The sequence below is a fragment of the Pleurodeles waltl genome, chromosome 4_2, assembly GCF_031143425.1.
Source record: "Pleurodeles waltl isolate 20211129_DDA chromosome 4_2, aPleWal1.hap1.20221129, whole genome shotgun sequence".
Classification (NCBI taxonomy): Eukaryota; Metazoa; Chordata; class Amphibia; order Caudata; family Salamandridae; genus Pleurodeles; species Pleurodeles waltl.
The window spans coordinates 1,054,203,960-1,054,226,395 of NC_090443.1; the positions used below are offsets into that span (position 1 = coordinate 1,054,203,960).

Here is a 22,436-nt window from a genome sequence, read left to right on the forward strand (position 1 = left end):
CCCCTTGTAGGCGTGGCGCTAGCACTAGGGGCGTGGCTTCATCTGATGGCTTCAATGAAAGGCCTACGGGCGGGGTCGAAGTTACAGGGCTGTGGGCGTGGCGTTAGCGCTAGAGGCGGGGCTTCGGCTGACGGCTCGGGAAAGGCACTATAGGCGGAGCGGTGTGGGCGTGGCTTCCGCCGGCGGCTCCTCCTGTGAGGTCCGGTGGGCGTGGCTTCCTCCGGGCTGCGCTCGCGCACTGGCGGGGCGGGACCTCAGGCCTCGGAGCGCCATGCGCGCTCCACGGCAGGACGGTTGGTGGCGCATGCGCGCCGTGACGTCAGGTGCGTGGGTCGACGGAGGGTGCGCGCGCAGACACCGGTGGAGGCCCGAGGAGGAGGAGGCGGAGGCCCCGGGGAGCCGCCGGCCAGAGGTGAGAGACCACCCTGGGTGGGGTCAGCCTGGAGGGGGCGGGGGCCGGCCTGGAAGCTCGCCGAGGGCAGCGGGCGGGCGGAGCCTCGCCCCTTGGTACCTCCTGGGCACCGGGCTCGGTGGCGGGAGGGGGCCCGGTGTGTCACCCACCCCCTGCCCTCTCCAGACCCGGGGGCTGCTCCCCGCCGCTCCCCTCGACCGGCGAGGACGGGGGCAGAGGGGGTGGTTGACGGTCTCGGACAGGCCCCCGTCTGTGCCCCAGGACCCTAGCAGGGGAGGAGGGTGAGGGGGGCCCTCCTGTGCTCGGCTGGCACCCCAGCTCAGAGGAAGCGCGCCCCCCTCAGGGGGACCCCACGACCCCCGTAAACAAGGCCTAGATAGCACTGGCCTCTGACGAGCCCCCAGCCCTGAAGGGTCAGGTGAGCGCCGTCCCGCCAGGGAGAGGACCAGGTGCGCCCCAGGCAGGGCCAGCAGGAGACCGGGCAGACCGCAACCCACAGGGCAGGAAGTGGACTCGCTGCCCTGTCAGGACAGGATGTGAAGATGACACTCCTATTAAAAATGTCATTTCAGTGAAATCCCCCCACGCCCCCGTGCCATGCATTAACAGCTGCTCAAAGGGTTAGCTTGACGGTTTATAGATTGTTCTCCAGCCACAGCAAAGATGTGACCCACCACTGGGCCAAGAGTTGTTGGAGCTCTTACATCGGCTCACAATACATATATTCTGCAGGAGCCATACGTTTACTTCCCACAGATCAACTCGCAATTGCAGCCAATTCTAGGTTACCAAGGAGGCCCAAGCAGATAGCATTTAAAACGCAAGTCCGATTATTTGGATCACTGCTAAAGTGCCTGGATATCAGGACATTCAAGTTAGCAGTTCCTCACACTACCATTCAGTCATGGCTGTTCAACTTATATCTAACGGAACAGGCTTCACATCCTAACTGACAGGCCAAATCTCTCAGATTCACCTTTGTTTCAATCCCCTCACTCAAAGAGCACATTGCGAAGACCAGACAAACGTGGTCCCGACTCTTTCAAGTGAAACTTTTTCTCTCAGGTGAATACTCCAGAACAGCAATTCAAGCCCTTTCCCAAGTAGATGGTGGGGATACCAAGCTCAGCATTATCCCACAAACCATCCTGGTTCGCCTGAAAGGCATCCTCCGAGCAGCAGCACAGATCATCAAGGAGGTGGAAAAAAAACCCACCCACATCAAAATCTCGCTAAAGTATCTGTACTGCTTCCCATTTGCAAACTCAGTTCATATTCATGATCAAATGCATCTTTTTCAAGACCATCTACAATAACATCTCCATCTGTCTAGCCAAGAAACTAACAATATGTGGAAGGCCCCGCGTCTCCAAATTAAAGCATAAGCCTCTGGATTAGAAGTAGCATTCTTTCTCACAAAACAGCACTAGCCTTAACAAAATATGGGAAGCAATGTATACTCACTCCTTCACATAACATTACTTTAGATCAGCTGACTACTCACCCCCTCCCTTGTCTCTTCCACCTGCATTTGCCTTACTGCAACTTGCTTTTTTGCCCCAGCAAGGTATGCCCGTTAGAAATACCAAAACATAGATGCATACATCTCGAATTGTACACATCTTTCGCTGACCTGAAGTACATAGGTAGGCTGGCTGTATAGTTAACTTACCTTGAACTATTACATGTGTTATTTTTATTGTGACGTTTTCACACACAACCTATTCTGAGCACAGAAAGAAGAGAAACCCGATAGAAGGGTCCGTTGTTGTAGGGTTAGCCAGATTTGAATGAAGTTTACTGATAGGCTGGAAACAACTTGTCAGGGAGTTTTGGGCAGCAAAGCATAGTTAGATAAGCATTTGTGATGCAATAGGTCTCACATTAGCTTGAGTTAGAGCTATTGGCGTTGTAAATGCATAATGGACTCTTCTTGCCATATAACGTGGTCTTCAGCAAAAAAAGGAAATATTGCCATTATTTATTATGTTTTTTATATTATTAATTTGGGGATCCCCCCCCCCCCCTCCATTTTAGTGTTGGGGCCCAGAGATGACATAAACAGAGAGAGCTCATCACTCTGTGAGTTATGGGCAAAAAGTGTTTTATAAAAGGAATGCCCCACAAAACATTATGGGGCATGTTTCCAAGTGCAGCGAATGTTGTAGTATCCTGATTGTAATGCTCAGAAAAGCCCCTAGAGAACACCATAATGAAAATAGCATTTGTAAGAAACATAGTCATGTAACCATATAGTAAGCCCCTAGAGGGCATAACGACGTGAAAACAGAATGGCAGAAAATAATGCAGTGTAACCATATATGTAACCACTCCAGGGCGTAATGCATTACGCATTTTCAGGCCTACTGCAATACTGTTACAAACAAGGCCCTTAAAAACAAGGTACTCTCAGTTGTAAAACAAAAGTTACAGCTGTGAGAGAGCTTAAAAAGAAATTGAATGTTGGGATATACATATATACACACACTAAACAACTAATCAGAATGAGACCGTAATACACTGGAGATGCACAGACCTGGTGAACGAGGGGCAGCAGCCAGTGCTTATTTTGATCCTATGGTTGCCAGTGGGCAGACATTTTCCGCAAGCAAGAGGGTAAAAACACACAAAGAGGAAAGTCAAAGGAAGGGAAAGATGGAAAACTCGCAAAGGAAGAAAGCAAGAACCCACTAAAGTGGGCACAGTGTGTCTGGCAATGGATTCAAGAGTACGCAACCTTGCTATTTGGAGCATTTGACATTTAATAGCACCGGAGTGTAATTATGTTCTGTGGTATGGATTTATGTACAGTGGCTTGGATTAGAACTATGTGTAATGATTTTGAATTATATTGTGTGGATTGCAGTTATGTGGTGTGGAGTGGAGCTATGTGTATTGGAATTATGTGGATAGGAATTATGTGGATTTGTGTATAGTGGAATTGTGTTGAGTGGAAGGAATTGTGTGTACTAGAATTAGGTTGAGTGGTGTGGAATTATGTGGCTTTGAATTGTGTCGTGTTATGTTTGTCAAGGGCCAGTAAAGCAAGTCAAAATGAGTGAAATGTAAGCAAGGATAGTACTTCTGCCAGTTGTACAGGGAGTGCAGAATTATTAGGCAAATGAGTATTTTGACCACATCATCCTCTTTATGCATGTTGTCTTACTCCAGCTGTATAGGCTCGAAAGCCTACTACCAATTAAGCATATTAGGTGATGTGCATCTCTGTAATGAGAAGGGGTGTGGTCTAATGACATCAACACCCTATATCAGGTGTGCATAATTATTAGGCAACTTCCTTTCCTTTGGCAAAATGGGTCAAAAGAAGGACTTGACAGGCTCAGAAAAGTCAAAAATAGTGAGATATCTTGCAGAGGGATGCAGCACTCTTAAAATTGCAAAGCTTCTGAAGCGTGATCATCGAACAATCAAGCGTTTCATTCAAAATAGTCAACAGGGTCGCAAGAAGCGTGTGGAAAAACCAAGGCGCAAAATAACTGCCCATGAACTGAGAAAAGTCAAGCGTGCAGCTGCCACGATGCCACTTGCCACCAGTTTGGCCATATTTCAGAGCTGCAACATCACTGGAGTGCCCAAAAGCACAAGGTGTGCAATACTCAGAGACATGGCCAAGGTAAGAAAGGCTGAAAGACGACCACCACTGAACAAGACACACAAGCTGAAACGTCAAGACTGGGCCAAGAAATATCACAAGACTGATTTTTCTAAGGTTTTATGGACTGATGAAATGAGAGTGAGTCTTGATGGGCCAGATGGATGGGCCCGTGGCTGGATTGGTAAAGGGCAGAGAGCTCCAGTCCGACTCAGATGCCAGCAAGGTGGAGGTGGAGTACTGGTTTGGGCTGGTATCATCAAAGATGAGCTTGTGGGGCCTTTTCGGGTTGAGGATGGAGTCAAGCTCAACTCCCAGTCCTACTGCCAGTTCCTGGAAGACACCTTCTTCAAGCAGTGGTACAGGAAGAAGTCTGCATCCTTCAAGAAAAACATGATTTTCATGCAGAACAATGCTCCATCACACGCGTCCAAGTACTCCACAGCGTGGCTGGCAAGAAAGGGTATAAAAGAAGGAAATCTAATGACATGGCCTCCTTGTTCACCTGATCTGAACCCCATTGAGAACCTGTGGTCCATCATCAAATGTGAGATTTACAAGGAGGGAAAACAGTACACCTCTCTGAACAGTGTCTGGGAGGCTGTGGTTGCTGCTGCACGCAATGTTGATGGTGAACAGATCAAAACACTGACAGAATCCATGGATGGCAGGCTTTTGAGTGTCCTTGCAAAGAAAGGTGGCTATATTGGTCACTGATTTGTTTTTGTTTTGTTTTTGAATGTCAGAAATGTATATTTGTGAATGTTGAGATGTTATATTGGTTTCACTGGTAATAATAAATAATTGAAATGGGTATATATTTGTTTTTTGTTAAGTTGCCTAATAATTATGCACAGTAATAGTCACCTGCACACACAGATATCCCCCTAACATAGCTAAAACTAAAAACAAACTAAAAACTACTTCCAAAAATATTCAGCTTTGATATTAATGAGTTTTTTGGGTTCATTGAGAACATGGTTGTTGTTCAATAATAAAATGAATCCTCAAAAATACAACTTGCCTAATAATTCTGCACTCCCTGTATGTAAGAATCTGTTATTACTGATTGACCAGTAAGGCACCTACGTTTTATAGCACATAAATCATATAAAACCCATGTAAAAACAATGCTGTAGGTGCAACTGTGTGTTGAATACTAAAATCAATCTGGGCATAGGAATACAAAAACAGAACATGAGTGCACAGGTGCCAGCTAGAAACTAAACACCATAAATATAGGACTTGAAAAATCCTACAAATGTTACTATACCTGCAGGTCGAGTAACTTAAATAATCTACTCGGCCTAACTGTAATGTACTTGACCCGTAAACAGTCTCAAATTGTGTGATCCTAGGCAAATAGGTTACTTGTCGCCTTTTTCTTCATCCTCACATATTATTGCACCTTCAAATATGTTAGCTCGGCATTTCTACAGTACCAGAAAACCTATTTTGTTTAAGTAGACTAAAGTTTGCTGCATGCATCGCAAAAATCTAGCCCACATACCCATGACGTCTAGCCCATATAACCTAGGACTTCTTTCAGTTTACTAACAACATTGCCATTAGGGCAGGAGTGTTTCTCAGTTTGTTTAAGCACTCAGTTTTAATAAATATATTACCAAACCATGATGTGGCAACACATTGTCATCTACGCACAGTAACTTTCAAAGAAATATCCCAAAACCTCTCTACTAACTTACAGCTTTATTGGTAAAACTATATAGTGTATTAACAATCTTTGAAAATTGGTTTTCAGAAAAAAATTCCTCTGCACATCAACACATAAAGTATTCTGATTTGTCTTCATCCTATTAAAATATTTTTTTAATCACACAGAAATATAAAAAAGGGCTTTCACAACTACTGAAATATTTTGAAATGTTTGCACAGTTGATTTAGTCATCTTAATGTTGTGTGTTAGGAAAAACCTGACTCCCTATATCCTTTTATTTTACTTCCTAAGCAGCAAGTCACACAGTTCACCTTACAAAGTCCTGGAACTCTGCACTCAGAAGGAAAATTAATTGTAAGAAAAACTGACTAAATTTGCAACAAACAGTGCTGTAAAAGGCCAATAGAACATCAGAAATTACAAACCCTTGAGGAGAGATGAGATGACTGCACTACCTCGTGTTCTGTAAACGTCTGAACAGAAATTTGAGACGAAGGCTGGAAACGCATTTTCTTTTTATTTTAATAGAATAAAAAGTCTTTCAAGCATTCGTGCCTTGCATTTCAAGCAGAGCTGCCGGGGAAGATTTATGGCCCCAATAAAGGAGATAAGCAATGCCTTGTGTGCGATATTGAGTGCTGGCAGGGAGGGGCTCTGGAGAGAGAGGGAGACTCCAGATGCCATGCAGGGCTAAGCAAGTTTCACATCATTGCTTCTAGGCTTAGCTACGTTCTTTCAGAAAGGGCATATTGTGGCTTTCATGAGCAGTAAGCTAAACAACTGTGTGTTTCTTTTGTGAAAATAAGCTTATTTTAAGAGTCTGAGGTAAACGAGAACAGCACTGGAATCAAGCCAAAACAAATGTCAGCGACATGGGAGGAGGTAGGAGGAACAGAATGCTGAAATAAAACGCATGCAGCTACCAGCCTAAAACACCCACAGTGAAAGGGGAGCACCAAAGAAATAAAAATAGTGTGTCACAGCAACAGAGAAAGAAACCATAGTGGAAAATACAGTAGTTGGTCACTGCTTTGAAACAGAAAAAAGAGAGAAGAAAAAGGCAGAACTGACCACTAGCTAACAAGAATTTTTAAAGGACACTGCAACCAACACAATGTAATCGTTTTAAGCCTTAACAAGTATACTAAAAGTATACACGAAGTTTTACACTTACACTCAACCTAAAAAATGTTGGTGACTACATCCGACAGTTAATTGACCATATGAGTCTGAATGAGTGTGGTTTCAGACTTACTCCCCCTTCCAAATATAATTAATTTGATTGCACACTTTGGCACATCTGGCCTTTGCCCAGTGTTTTAGAAGACTTACTTGTATGTCGAAGTTCACAAGTTTGACACCCTGTATCAAGCTTCAAGGGGTGTTTCAGTTTCTCATGAGGCCTGGTTTCCTCACAATCTGGTGTTTGACATTTCTTGTAATGTTATGAGTACAATTCTTTCAGCACGTTGTCGTAGTGTTTGTAAAGATCATCCACGTTTATGGCCACAGACTAAATGACAGATCATTTGGAAGTTTTAGCACATAATTCAAAGCTGTGGCAAAAAAGATTGAAAAATGTTGTATACTCAAGTGAGCAGTGTGTGTAGTGTGATCAGGATTGCTGTGGTTTCCAGGAAAGAGAGAAGTTAGAATGTATAGAAAAGAAATGGGCAACATGTGTCCAAAGTTGGCAAATGAGAAGGAAGGCAAGTGGAAGAGTGTTGACAATATAAAGTTTAGAAGAGCTTTCTTTAAAGTACTGTTTATGGTCTGTTGAGCGGTCACCTCCTTTTATTTATTTTAATTAATAAGTTAATGTACAGATTTTCTTGTTGCAGGTGCGTAATCCAATGTTGAATTAAAAATGCTACAAGATATAGAAAACTGAGGGCTAAACCTTTTAATACATTTGATTTTATTAATCACCTAAGCTGTGAATATAAATCTAACCTGATCAGAGTTGTGGTAATGTCAGTCATATCAATTTCGGCCGAGAGAGGACAAAGGCTTACAACAGCGTATCTTTTGACCACAAATTGTTTCAAACGTGTGAACCCCATCTTCTGTGGTGGCTGTTAATGTGTGCTCCACATTGCTCCACATTGGCCCAGCAAGCTGCCAATGTTGGGAGGCCAGGGATGTGGTATTCCTATCGCCCAACGCCCGGGACAGCTTGTTTGGGGTCAAGGGCAACAAGTTTTCATGTTTATTTTGTCCTTGGGACAAGTAGGCCCAACCCTCTGTAGCACAAACCCTGGCTGTTGGTTTACAGAGAGTGGAACTCTCTCCAGTTGAGGTAATGTGTTTCCAAAAGATAATGCTGTTCGAACTTGTATTTATGGTTCATTATTTGAAAGCCTTCATTATTAGGGTGAGTGCTGTAAATGTTTTAAGGTCACACTTCACTCCTGACGTTGGTTCCAGTACAAACAAAAAAAGTGTACAAACATGTTTGAAAAGTTTAGGCTATGAGGCCAAGTATAATGCTCCCAGAATGCTCTCTGATTAGATGCAAATGTTTGCAGAAGCTTGTAAGCAAGAGAGAAGAGTCTTTTCTTTTAAAATAAAAGGTTCAGAAAAAATGCAAGTAGGGAAAGTTTCGCTACCATGAAATTTTAGGTGCTATTTCTTTGAAGTGTCATTTAGTAAAGTGTGTTGATGCATGCTAGTATTTCCCCAAAATATTTCTAATGGAAAATCAGTGTAACCATTTTCAACACGATTATGGGAAGCATGAAAATAAACAAACACTGAAAAAAGTCAACTGATCCGACATATTTTTATAAGTCTTTTAGTTTCATCAATGCGTGTCTTGTTTAGACATAGCCTTTGTAACACTTTATTGTTGTGGGAGCTACCAGGCCCTCAACATTGTAACAAACACTGGCAAACCCCCCCCCCAAAAGTTTTTGAACTCTAAAAGCACAGGTTGCCACCAGTGGCATAACAAAGGCCCCGCAGCTGCCCTCCAGGTGACCCCTTCAGCACAGCACCTGCCCTGAGTGAGTCTGAAGAGGGGGCTCCTCCATGTTCTTTGCAAAGGGGCACCCTCCAGTTTCGTTACGTCACTGATTGCCGCTGTAGGTCCTGACACTGAACAAAACTACTTTGTGTGCCATTATGCTCCTTGTGGAAGAGCAGAATGCGATCACTCACAGTAAAGCCAGCCGATAGAGAGAGAAATAGAAGTTTAATTAAAAAAAATGTCTTTGTTAACACCAGACCTAATTAGGGACCAAGACCCACATGTAGGTAGCTTTTTGCATGTCGCAAACAGCAAATTTAGCTATTTGCGACCTACAAAAAGCACATCGCGATGCACAAACCCAGTTTTGCGATTCGGTAACCTGGTTACCGAATCGCAAAACGGGTTTGCGACTCGCAATTAGGAAGGGGTGTTCCCTTCCTAATTGCGACTCGCAGTGCAATGTAGGATTGTTTTGTGACCGCGGGTGCAAACCAATCGCAGTTTGCACCCCTGTGGACCACTGCCTGCTCTGAAAAAATGAAACGAAAACATTTCATTTTTCGTTTTTGTAATGCATCTCGTTTTCCTTTAAGGAAAACGGGCTGCATTACACAAAAAAAAAAACTGCTTTATTGAAAAGCAGTCACAGACATGGTGGTCTGCAGTCTCCAGCAGGCCACCATCCCTGTGAGGACCGCCATTCGCAAGGGGGTCGCAAATTGCAACCCACCTCATGATTATTCATGAGGTGGGCATTTGCAACCCCCTTGAGAATCGCAGATGGTGTCAGGGACACCATCCTACATTCGGATTTGCGACTTAGAAATTGTGAGTCGCAAATCTGAACCTACCCACATGTGGCACCAATTTCTTAAAGAAAGTCACAAAAGTGCACCCATGGTTAATGTCTTTGAATTAGTGGCTTTCAAGAGAAGTATACCAAGAAATCGTACCCCAATAAAATATTTGTGAACTGTATTTTAGCATGGGTAAATACGCATGTGTAGATTTGCTCATGTGAAAATCTATTGAGCATTTGCAAGTTCATTTTCCCTCCAGCCACTTTCTTCCCAACCCTGGAAGAAGTTCTAATTCTGCCATTGTCAGGAGTCAATTTTCAACCTTTCTTATTATGGGAAAATATTAGAGAGAAGTTGGTGAAAAGCTTTAAAACATGCAGGTTAGTAGGTTTGCAGACTCAAAGGCATTCCTGCCCTGGAACTATTGCTTACTGCTTCCTCCAGCCCCAGTATGCAGATCTGCAGAAAGTTGGCAAAATAAGGAAATTGCTATAGTAGGTATTAAAACTGCAAGTATTCAAGCCCTACTATAGTAGTAGCCCTGGCATAATCAGAGAGGCTATTATCAGAGCTCTTACATAATGAGATTGCTGCCATAATTTGTCGCCACACTACATGGCACCAAAGGGACAAGTAGATCTTCTTACAGGACAAGTAGATTTGAGAAGCTACCTGTCCCCTGGACAAGTAGATATTTTAATAAATTCTGCACCCCTGCTCGGAGGTCTATTGCTTCTACTTTATGTATCTATGTGTTATTTTTATAGAATGGATCTGACTGAGCTATGTTTCTTCAGAACCACCGCATATGTCGCACGCCACCAGTTGTTGCTAACCCTGTGAGCTCTCGTATTCAACTCCCAAATTGACGGAAGTTGGGGTACGATTCCAGAAGCAGCTTAAACTATATTTTTTTGTTGCCCACATTCTCTTCAATATTTTTAGGTTTGAGCGCGCAAAGCGCTCTCTCCCTTGTGTAATCTCTCTGTGGGCTTTTAACCACGCCTGTGTCAAGCCCATCAGTTAAGTTAGTTCATGGGCTTGCCTTTTTAAATTAGTTTGATTTAGTTAGTGTAAGGCATGCATACATCAAGCCTTTTCTGGTGTTCAGCACCGGCCAACTACTGAAAACATACGAGGCTCTATTTTTTTCTGTGTGGTTTCTGCACTACTTTTTCTCTTTCGTAGGAAACGTGATCTCGCTGGGCAGTATTAGAGCACTTTGCATGACATCGACCCAGTTACCTGGATATTTGCACTTTTGCTGGTTATATGGATAAATGCACTTTTGCCAGTTACACTTTTGCTGTTATGTTTCACTGCAAGCAAACTTCTGTTTCCTTTTGTGTGTTTGCTTTGCGGCAAGAAAAGTCTGATTAGGAGTTTACACCGCTAATAGCTTTAACTTGAGCAAACGCAAGACCAATTGCATTGCAGGTGCTTGTTGTATCTTGCAATTTATCCATGTGTGGAGTTGTTTCTGTCCAAGGCCTTATATAATATTCAATTGGCTGGATCTTTGTGTGTGTGTAATTTACGTCCTCGCCATGCCCTGCTTATGCTCTCACATATTACGTCATTCATGCCTTGTTCAATGACATAATTGATAACATCACTGCAACATCTGAAACGTCAATGACAAAACTGTGCATGGCGGTGGTGGGAGTTATACTTACTTTAGGGCATGCGTTATAGTTACTATAACTGGTGAATTTTACGGGTTTTTTTTCCTTCTTTTTTTCAGTTTAAAATATTACATTGTTACTGACCTCCTCACCTAATTATAACGTCGCTTTAACATTTGTTTTTGTCCAGTGAATTTCTAGTTTTTTTTTGTTTGTGTTTAAAAAAAACTTTTAACCCTACGTTACTACACTGGCCTTCCACACACGCCTTTGACCCCAATGGTCACCAATCCTGTGCTGGGCATGGCCTTCAGCTGTGCGTGACATGGGGTTGAGTGTGAGGCCCTGCAGGCTCCCAAGGCCTCCCGTCCTAACCCCATGATTTTCTGTACAATATGTAAAATATTTTGGGCACCCCCCACTCTCTTGAATATTGTCGGTCCAAGAATTATTTTACTTGTTAAAATGCCTTGGTGTTCATGTTGGGGAAGTATGACATGAAGGGTCCCACATTCACTATCTCCCACTTCTTCTCTTTGTTGTCCGCTAAACAGATAATCCCCTTTAATTCCATATAAGATCCAGAAATTTGCTATGACGTGCTGAATGTATTAACAGTCCTTCTTCTTCCTTATGTCCTGACATAGTGCATTCTAAACAACCAGAAGGTACAGTAACCTGTTAGCTATATTCTGTTAATTGTATTTGCAGCTAGTCTAACTGCAACAGAGCAAACAGAGCTGAACAATAACAAGCATAACAAGAGAAGGGAAACTGAAGTCTTTTTTTGAGCTCCTTCGTATGCCTTTCTATAATTGTGTATCCTTGTATTCAATACTGTTTATCTACTTTTGAGGATACACTTGGTTTTGAATTTTGACCTCTATTCATCACACACTTCACAAGCTCAAGCCCTCCAGAGGTAACCAGTATGTGTGACCTTAAATCAAGTCTATCAAGAATGTCCGTGGAACTAAGATTGTCTTATAGGTCTTGAATGCAAATTATAGCTGGGCTTGTCAGTATGCACTGATTGAGGTAGGTTTGATGGGGGCTCGTTCTGCTCTTGACATATCTGTGCAGGCTTCCTCTGCATGTGGCTGGTGTGTATCCAGTTTTAATGTCCCTGGCATTTCACAGCTGTGGTAACCAGCAGGACCTGGATGGGGCCCTTCCATCTCTGGTGAAGACAATTGGTGCACTGGAAGTTCTTAATGAACACCCAGTCTCAGGTCTAGAGATCATGTCCTTCAGTCGTGGAAAATGCAGGCAGGGCTTCTTTCACCTGATTGTACAAAAGATTTGGTGTTTTAGTCATCGCAAAGCAGCAGTCTTTTGGTGTTGCATCACCAATGTCCATGAGACATTTTCCATGGGGAGTCCCCCTCATATCATCATTTATCTGCCAGTCACAATCTCATGAGGGCTCAATTTACTGGTGGCATTCGGAGTACTGTGCATACTTAGAAGTGCTATAGGCAATGCACCTACCCAAGCCAGTTCAGTCTCTTCGGCACATATCTTAGCAATCTTCACTTTAAGAATACCATTCCTCTTCTCTACTGTGCCTGCTGCCTGTGAATGGTATACATAACAGAACGTTTGCTTTATCTCCAGGGCCTTACACACCCAATCTTTCACTTTATTTACGAAATGTGGACGTTAGCTGACAAAATCCTGCATGGGACCCCCGAATCTTGGGATAAGTTCCTTCAGCAAACGCTTAGCCACTTTCCATGCACCATTTTTCTTCACAGCGTAGGTCTCTATCAAGCCACGGAACATATAGACCGCCACTAGTGCATACTGAAATATGTGTGTGGGCTGGAACGCCACAAAGTCCATTTGCAAATGTTCAAAAAAAGGCAGCTCGAGAGCTGGAAAGTGTCCTGATGTTGTGGGTGTTCGGTGTTCTCTTACCACTGTTCAACAGTCCACATGTAACGCAGGTCCTATGATACCAAAATCGTGAAAAATATCTACACATGGCAGTGTCCCAAATGTGCAGTACCATGCATGGTAAGAGGCAAATTAAACCCCAGAGCATTAGGCAACTTAAACATTCCAATAGCTCCTACCCAAATTCTATCATCCTCAAGTACCCTCCTTTTGCCGTTCAACCGTTTCTTCACCCGTTGCATTCAGTTGTAACAAATTGGAGTCTATATTTATATGGTATTCTGCTTGTAACACGTTCTCTGGTTGAGCCACACAGTACATTTACTCAGCTAAGGCAGTAGTTTTAGCAGTTTGATCAGCAAAAGTGTTTGCCCTACTTACATCATTGGTCACTTTCTAATGGGCAGCACATTTAATAATTGCTACAGCCTTGGGCAAAGTCAATGCTTTGAGGAGGCACACAATTATGGTACCATGCTTTATTTTAGCACCGCTAGAGGTCATGAACCCTTTTTCCTCCCAAAGCCTACCAAAATCGTGCACAACCCCAAAGGTATAAAGATGCTCATGGTAAAACCTACATTTAATTCACATGCTTGGGTTGGGGCTTTTACTTCTGCTGGTTGGACTGACAACTGTAATATTTGTCTAATCCCTACTACTGTTTGTAATGTAGCTATAGCATAAGCTGTGCTACTGTCTCCTGCATCTCTTTCAATAAAAGTTTTGTCAGACTTATCATTTATGTCTTTAGTCTTTTGTTCTGTCATTAAAAAGCATTCATGCAAGTCTTTCATTTGATCGTCCAAAGGCATCAATGTGGTCTGGTTCAAAGAAGTACAATGATGCAACACAATTTTGCCAACCAGCAATAGAATTAGTTCATATCTAATCAACCTGGCATTAGTTAAATGCTGCATATGTGTTTTATGTAGCAATGTATCACAAGAACAAGGAACATATAAATTCAATGTATTTCCCAAAACCAAACTCTCACTTTGTTCTACCGAAACTGCTGCTCTCAGACATTTGAGAAGTGCTCTGGCTACAGACAGATTTGCAAAAGGTCTCTTAAGACCCCCATGGTGGGCAGTAATCCTTGTACAAATGCATTCACTAGTGGAGAAGTAAAACCAAGGTCATCCATTTCCATTCCACTATTGGCTTCAAAAGCCTTCCTTGTCTTCTCGTAATAGCAATGAACAGATAAATCCTTTTTTTGAACTGCCTGAAATAGTTCATTCCAATCAATACGTTTACGAGGTATCAATTCATTGAGACATTCTAGATTCTTTTTTGGCAGGACCAAAGTGTCCTGGGAAAGGGAAATATCATCTTGTTTATCTGGCTCTTCCTCTGGCCACTGCACCTTTTGATCAGTTTTAACCTTAGTCCATGAGTTCAGCAGGTTTAAAATTATGGAAAGCACAGCATCAATGTCTTTCATGGTCATATCTCCTTCCAGTTTTCTCTCACTTATTTTAACAAGTTGTACCTGAATTCTTCCATACTTGTATACCTCTCTCTTAGGTGCTGATCCATGTTGATTTTATGTTCTGTGGAGAAACCAACTTTCAGGTAGTGTACGTCTACTGCTATTTCTTCACACGGAAGCCAGTTAGGTGTTAGCATTAAATTGCTTATGTACAATACAATACACTCACAAAAAACATTAGAATTAGATTACAAAATACTGGCCTGACAATTGTGACTGACAAAAGTCGCCTTAAAGGCTCACTCTGTTTAGTTTACCATTTCTAGGCCCAACCTAGCAGACAGTTTAAGATATCTAGATGTGAAATCCTTGTTCCAAACAGGAGCACCCTGCACTTCAGTTTACAGACCTTTCTCTGTTATTAACCAAGCGAGCGCTCACAGTGCTTTAGAAACAGACCCCCACCTTGGCAGCCTGGGCACGAGCAGTAGTCTTGTGGAACTGGGCGAAAAGCATGCTCTTATACAGGAAGAGCAGACGGGTCTACGGAAGTATTTTAATGTGCAGGCCTGAGATACGTTGATGGAGAAGTTCAAGAAACAAACTAAAGATGATATGCACCCACAATTATATATGCCTGAATTTTGACACAAAGTGTAAAAATATTTTTAAATAAATGTTCTCAGCTGAATCTTTAACTCCAAATGGAATCTTTTAAAGGTGTTCGAGTTTTTCTGTGGATGCTTTAGTGGTTTTCAGTAACCTCGATAAAGCTACTTACTCTGGTTTAAAATGTGTGCAATCTATTATGGATAACCACATGAACATAATACATTTGATTTGTTTTTCTTGAAGTATATGACTTAAGCAACAAGAGTGAGTTTCAGCACTTTAAAACGAGCAACACTTTTATTAGGCTTTGTCAGGCACCTGTGAAAACAAGTGCATTTTACATGTGGGGGTAGGCGGGGGACATACACTCTGTTGGCAAAAGATTAAGGAGGTTCCCGTTCCCTATGATGGTTATTCCCTACCATATGACGCCAACAAAAAAAATCTTGCAAAAACATACATGGGTAAACCTTAATTCCATACTTGGAGGGAAAGAGAAGACTAGACGAGGCGGATACAGCAGCTGAAGAAGCCAGTGTCCTAGTGTTGGAAATGGCCCTTCTGCAGGGTTATCCCCAGACTCTTTGCCTTCCTCCTTCTCTTTTTCTGACCTCATTTTTGCGGGTTTTTAGACTCTACACACTTTACCACTGCTAACCAGTGCTAAAGTGCATATGCTCTCTCCCTTTAAACATGGTAACATTGGATCATACCCAAATGGACTATTTAATTTACTTGTAAGTCCCTAGTAATGTGCACTGTATGTGCTTAGGGCCTGCAGATTGAATGCTACTAGTGGGCCTGCAGCACTGTTTGTGCTACCCACTTAAGTAGCCCCTTAACCCTGTCTCAGGCCTGCCATTGCAAGGCCTGTGTGTGCAGTTTCACTGTCACCTCGACTTGGCATTTAAAAGTACTTGCCAAGCCTAGAACTCCCCTTTTTCTACATATGTCATCCCTAATGTGTGCCCTAGGTAACCCCTAGAGCAGGGTGCTCTGTGGGTAAAAGGCAGGGCATGTACCTGGGTAGTTTACATGTCCTGGTAGTGTAAAACTCCTAAAATCGTTTTTACACTACTGTGAGGCCTGCTCCCTTCATAGGCTAACATTGGGGCTGCCCTCATACATTATTGAAGTGGTAGCTGTTGATCTGAAAGGAGTAGGAAGGTCATATTTAGTATGGTCAGAATGGTAATACAAAATCCTGCTGACTGGTGAAGTTGGATTTAATATTACTATCTTATAAATGCCACTTTTAGAAAGTGAGCATTTCTTTGCACTTAAATCTTTCTGTGCCTTACAATCCACGTCTGGCTGGGTTTAGTTGACAGCTCCTTGTGCATTCACTCAGACACACCCCAAACACAGGGTACTCAGCCTCACTTGCATACATCTGCATTTTGAATGGGTCTTCCTGGGCTGGGAGGGTGGAGGGCCTGCTCTCACATTGCCACACCCCCTACTGGGACCCTGGCAGATAGGATTGAACTGAAAGGGGACCTGGTGCACTTCAAAGCCACTCTTTGAAGTCTCCCCCCCCACTTCAAAGGCACATTTGGGTATAAAACAGGGCCTCTGCCATACCACTTCAGACACTTGCTGGAGAAGAAACCTAAACCAGAACCTGCATCCTGCCAAGAATAACTGCCTGGCTGCTCAAAGGACTCACCTGTCTGCTTTCTACAAAGGACTGCTGCCTTGCTGTTGGCCTGCTGCCTTGCTGAACTCTTGCCTTGCTGCAGAAGTGCTCTCCAAGGGCTTGGATAGAACTTGCCTCCTGTTCCCTGAAGTCTCAGGACCAAAAAGACTTCCATCTTTCAACTGGACTCCTTGTGCGCCGAAAAATTTGACACACAGCTTGCTCCGCAGTGAAAAATTCACTGCACACCAATCCGGAAAGACGCTGCTCGACCCCGCAAGGAAAAGATCAACACGACGCCTGCGGTGCGACCGGAACTTCGACGCACGGCCCGCCTGGACAACGCCGCCCGACTTCCAGAGAGGAATTCAACGCTACGCCTGCTGTGAGGGAGAAACCTCCACGCACAGCCCACCAGAACAACGCGCAGCCGGACAACAAGCTCAGGATTCCACGCACAGACCCCGGGGTGTCTGAAAACCCCGCGACCCACAGGAGACTGTCCGCGTGCCGGAAATCGACGCAACGTCTTCCCCGCGTGAAAAATAACGACGCAAGTCCGTGTGTGAAGGGGCGAAACCGACACACATTCCATTTTCCACGCATCTCCTCCTCTGCGGCCCTTTACGGAGATTTTTTCACTCCAAACCAGGTACTTTGTGCTTGAAAGAAACTTTGTTTGCTTTTTAAAGACTTAAGACACTTCATATCACTTCTCAGTGATATCTGTACAATTTCTTATTGCATCTTTTATCGTTTTGACTTGCAAATATGCAGATAAACATTATATATTTTTCTAAACACTGTGTGGTGTATTTTTGTGGTGCTATATTGTGTTCTTGTATGATTTATTGCACAAATACTTTACACATTGCCTTCTAAGTTAAGCCTGACTGCTCAGTGCCAAGCTACCAGAGGGTGTGCACAGGATAATTTGGATTGTGTGTGACTTACCCTGATTAGAGTGAGGGCCCTTGCTTGGACAGGGGGTAACCTGACTGCCAACCAAATACCCCATTTCTAACACCTAGGAAAAGGGATACCACAGATGCTGGCAGTAGTCCTCAATTCCAGAAGGATAAGACAATTGGCTAGATTGCTGGAGGCAAGTATAAATGAAACCTCAGCCGCATTGGGTAACCTAACGGTAGAAATAATTGCAATGAGGGCTGTGGTTCTACAAAACCTGTTGGTTTTAGACATATTAGCTACGAAAGGTGGAGTCTGTTGGATGATTTAATATTGTTTTCTCTCTTCTGTATCCTCTATATGGTCTCAATCCTAGGACAAACAATCAACTATTGATAATGATAAATGGCAAGTTGTCTGAAATCTTCCTGCTACAACTGTATTTCTCATGGTAATTTTTTTGTTGAGATCATTGTTTTTCATTATTGCCTATATGAGTACAAATGTATCTAAAGTGAGTAATTAGTAAGCTTAAGCAGAGTCTCTTTGCGAATGCTCAAACTCCACTGCTACAGCGGGAGCTGTATACATAATAGAGATTCCCTATGCTTGATGACTCAGTTATTTATAGACTTCTTCATTTCAGCTTCAACAGAGTTTGCTCTGTACTTTAATTCTGGCATTTGGACACATATGGGTTTTCAGTGTGTGTGTATCCAGGCTGAATCTTGGTTCCCTCAACAACCATTTGTAGATGGTTCCACTTTAATGAGTTGCGGGCTTTGGACGTGTTTTCTGTTATCAGTGTTTCATTCGTGGAAATATTTAGTTTTTCACACACAGAAGAGATGATGTCTAGCGATTACCCTGATAATATTGGAACCTGGTTTCAAAATCTGGATTCTTAACCTGTCGGAGAAATGTGTGATTTTTAGGCAGATCGCTAAATCTTTCTTTAAATTACAAATATTTAAATATGAGAAATATAATTGTGTGATTCAATGATATAAATCCCCTCTTAATGCACACACTTTTTGTATCTTCTACCATTCAGTACCTCTTATAATGTTTGTTTCATTCTATATTAATAGCAGGGTCATCCAGATTGATGTGGTTGAATCTGGGTTACTTAATCCTGCGTAAATAATGTAAATGTTTATTAGTAATTAAGGATTAGGTATTTCATGGGTAAACTGTAGGGATGTGGAGGCTCTCCTTATTACAGAGTGATAGGATTTTCAACCTTCTGCCAAAGCTATGTGAATGTGATGAAGTTGTTTGAGTTGCTTGATCAGTCAGCGAGCAGACCTAGCAGTGGGCACCATTCACGAATGACTGGGTAATGCATCCCACCATTTAATAACGTGGGAGTTGTTTGGGTCTCCAGGTGTGCTTGTCTGCTGTGTTGTACACCTGCCTGGATGAATAACTGTCCCCTGGGGGCGGGCCTGCTTATGGATACAGCATTGAGCTCAGGGACACAGCAGCAACAGGTACTGACCATCTGCAGCAGTGATCCATGAAGGTATTGAGATCTGACCACTGCATGTTTTAGTTAAAGTCCTTGGAAGTACTGATTTTGGATTTGGGTGTTCGTATTCTGTGAGCATGTTCTTGGTGAGTTTTCAGGGCCTTGATGAGCATTAGTACAGCACTATTTTGTGGGCTCTTGTGGGAAGCTGCATGCTTCTAAAATTGGCTGTTTGGCAGAGGCCCTGACCTTTCCCGACTTGTGTTGATAGCGACACCAGAGTCGGCAGTTTTTACACAGGTTTGTCAAGTACACTGAACTGCAGCTAAGTTTGTATATTGGTTTATTAGACTTTGATTTAACACGTTTTTCTCTTTGTAATAAACAGCATTTTATTTTAGGTCTAGCTGATTAGAGCTTTGGGGTCGTGTGGTGGAGCAATTGCAGTATGAACATTGCAATATCTTTGAAATCCCTGTGGAAGCTAGAGTGAACCTGTGGTAGTGTAGGTCACAAGTCGATGCACATATTTTCATTAGTGCCAGTCCCCTGCAGTGCTCCAGGAGGTCACCGGGAGGTAGAATGAGCTAGAATACACCTGTGCTTGGCAATGTTTAGGAAGGTTTTTCTGGTCCTTTGACCTTGGGTTTCACAGACAGACCAGCCTAATGGGAGAAACGACCCATTCAACAGCACTGCTGTTAAGTTTTATTCCCATACCAATTGCCCCTTCCTTCCCTTCTCCTAGAGGGCTACTTCATTGAGAATAGGGTCGATTTTTGACAAGGCTGTTGTGCTCTCTCTAAGTCAAAGCAGAATATTAAAAATAAATGAAGAGCTGATCATGTGTTGCCTTCTGGGACTTTGGTTACGGGTTGAAGTAACTGCACCAGTGTACCTGGCATATTGTGGTCCGCGTTCTGCAGCTTGAACTGCACCAGTGTACCTGGCATGTTATGGTTAAGGCTCTCCAGGTTAAAGTAACTGCACCAGTGTACCTGGCATATTATGGTCAAGACTGCAGCTCAAAGTAATTTCACCAGTGTACCTGTATCTCATGATTTTGTGTGCATCCTTTGTTCTTTTGAAAGGGGGTTGGTAGTGCAGGAATGCTTAGGGAGTCTTGAATCTTTTCTATGCCAAACAGACCTACGGAGCAGTGGTAACTAGTCAGACATAGTGTAAGCATACTTTTGTCGGAAATAATTCTCCAATTCTAATCCCCTTTGTTGTCGATTTTTTTGGGACTGTTGGTGTTGCAGAAGAAAGTGAAGCTGCTTCTTGTCCCCGTTGCCCTACCTCCAGAAGAATTTATACTTGGCTCTAAAATTATACATGATTTGTAAATGTGTGAAATATAATGTAAGTGTGTGAATCCCCAACTCGTTATAGTTCTAATCCTGGTTTTCCACTTCATCTGGTATCATCTCCCATATCCCTTTCATTAATTCTCAATTCCTTGTTCCTGCCAGCCATATTTGCCTTTCATAGATAGCAATACACATTACAATAAACCTCACATCTTGAATGATGTGCCTGGAAACTGCATGTTATTGTTTCTTTGTAACATGGTGCTGTCAATTCAAATAGGTTTTTACTGATACTTCTGGGCACTGTAAGAGTCTGAGCACCGCAGTGCCACCTTGCAAGACACATTGCTTCCTTCCGGTGGGCTTAGAGTGGGCTGATTGCTTACCATTTGTTGCCTTCATTGGCTTTCTCATTTACTTGCTTCTTATTAATTAGCTTGTTTGGGCTTTCCTTCCTCTTCTTGTGTTTGTCCATCGCCTGGAGCATCAACGCATTACTTGTGTCCATCCACTGCACGTTTTTTGAGGTATTGCTGTTTTTCTTTTTGTTTAACACATTAAGGGAGTGAATGTTTTCTAGCTGTCTCCTTAATATGCTTCTCTTCTAACCTCCCCTAACCCCCCCAGCTGCCTGTTGCCCTCTCTTGCCTGCTCCCTTTGCTCGTGCCTGTTTACTTTTCCTCCCCTGCTCTGCATTATTTTCTCTTCCTGTTTGTTTGCTTCCCCTGGAGCATCCGTGTTGCTCGCCCACGTGCTCCCGCTCTTTTGCTTCCCCCACTTCCTGTTGCTTCTCCCCATCTCGTCCTGTGATTCTACCCCACCACTTCATGTTTGTGTCTCACCTGTGTTTCCCCCTTTGTACTTGACTCAGAAAAGCTGAGGTTATTTGGATCTGCTTTTCCAGGCAGCAAATAACCTGTGCAACGTTTGGCTCAACTTTGCTGGGGAACAAATACTGCAGTTCCACTTCCAAAGGGGTGCAGTGGCCCTAAGAGCATCAAGACCTGTAATCAGGGCCTAGTATGTCACTGTGGAAGAGGTCAGACTCATGGCTTTCTTTCCTTGAAGTGTACGACTCCCCCATCCTGAAGAGTAACACCAGCTGTGCTCCTGTCCACTCAGGAACTCTTTAGAGTGAGTGTGGTAGAAAAGCAAAGATAGTGGAGGTGACTGGACCCCCTTCACCCCCCCAACCCTCTCCCACTGTTCTGACCCCACTTTTGGCAGCTGCACGAGCAGGAAAGTTAGTAAGATTAGGAGGTGTGCCCACTTCATACCACTCCCACCCCTTAAATGAACGAACTGATGTGGACACTACTTTTTAGATTCCTCCATCTTGTTTGAAAGAACTAGGCCACTGGGGTTAGGGTTATGCCCACTTCCCAGAGAAAGTGGTCATAAGAAGGTTGTATCGACCCTAAAGGTGGTCAGCCCATTGACTACGAACTGTTCCTCCCTGTAGTGACTTCGGGTGAGCTCCGGTTCACTCCACTTCGTAGTGCCTGTTCCGGCACTTCTGCGGGTGCTGCTTGCTTCTGAAAGGGCTCCTTGTCTTGCTGGGCGCCCCCTCTGTCCCCTCACGCAATTGGCGACATCCTGGTCCCTCCTGGGCCACAGCAGCATCCAAAAACCCTAACCGCAACCCTTGCAGCTAGCAAGGCTTGTTTGCGGTCTGTCTGCACGGAAACACTTCTGCACGACTCTTCACGACGTGGGACATCCATCCTCCAAAAGGGAAGTTTCTAGCCCTTGTCGTTCTTGCAGAATCCACAGCTTCTACCATCCGGTGGCAGCTTCTTTGCACCCACAGCTGGCATTTCCTGGGCATCTGCCCACTCCCGACTTGATCGTGACTCTTGGACTTGGTCCCCTTGTTCCACAGGTACTCTCGTCAGGAAATCCATTGTTGTTGCATTGCTGGTGGTGTTGTTTCTGGCAGAATTCCCCTATCACGACTTCTGTGCTCTTTGGGGAAGTTAGGTGCACTTTGCACCCACTTTTCAGGGTCTTGGGGTGGGCTATTTTTCTAACCCTCACTGTTTCCTTACAGTCCCAGCGACCC

The 22,436-nt window shown here is 43.6% G+C and overlaps 1 protein-coding gene across 1 annotated transcript in view; it reads left to right on the forward strand.

The window, feature by feature from the left end:
• Positions 1-317: 317 nt before the first annotated feature.
• ZDHHC5 (zinc finger DHHC-type palmitoyltransferase 5) overlaps positions 318-22,436 on the forward strand; it is a 404,963-nt gene continuing 382,844 nt past the window's right edge. The window contains exon 1 of the mRNA XM_069233064.1: positions 318-412. The gene's annotated coding sequence lies outside the window, so the exon portion shown is untranslated. The remainder of the gene's footprint in view (positions 413-22,436) is intronic.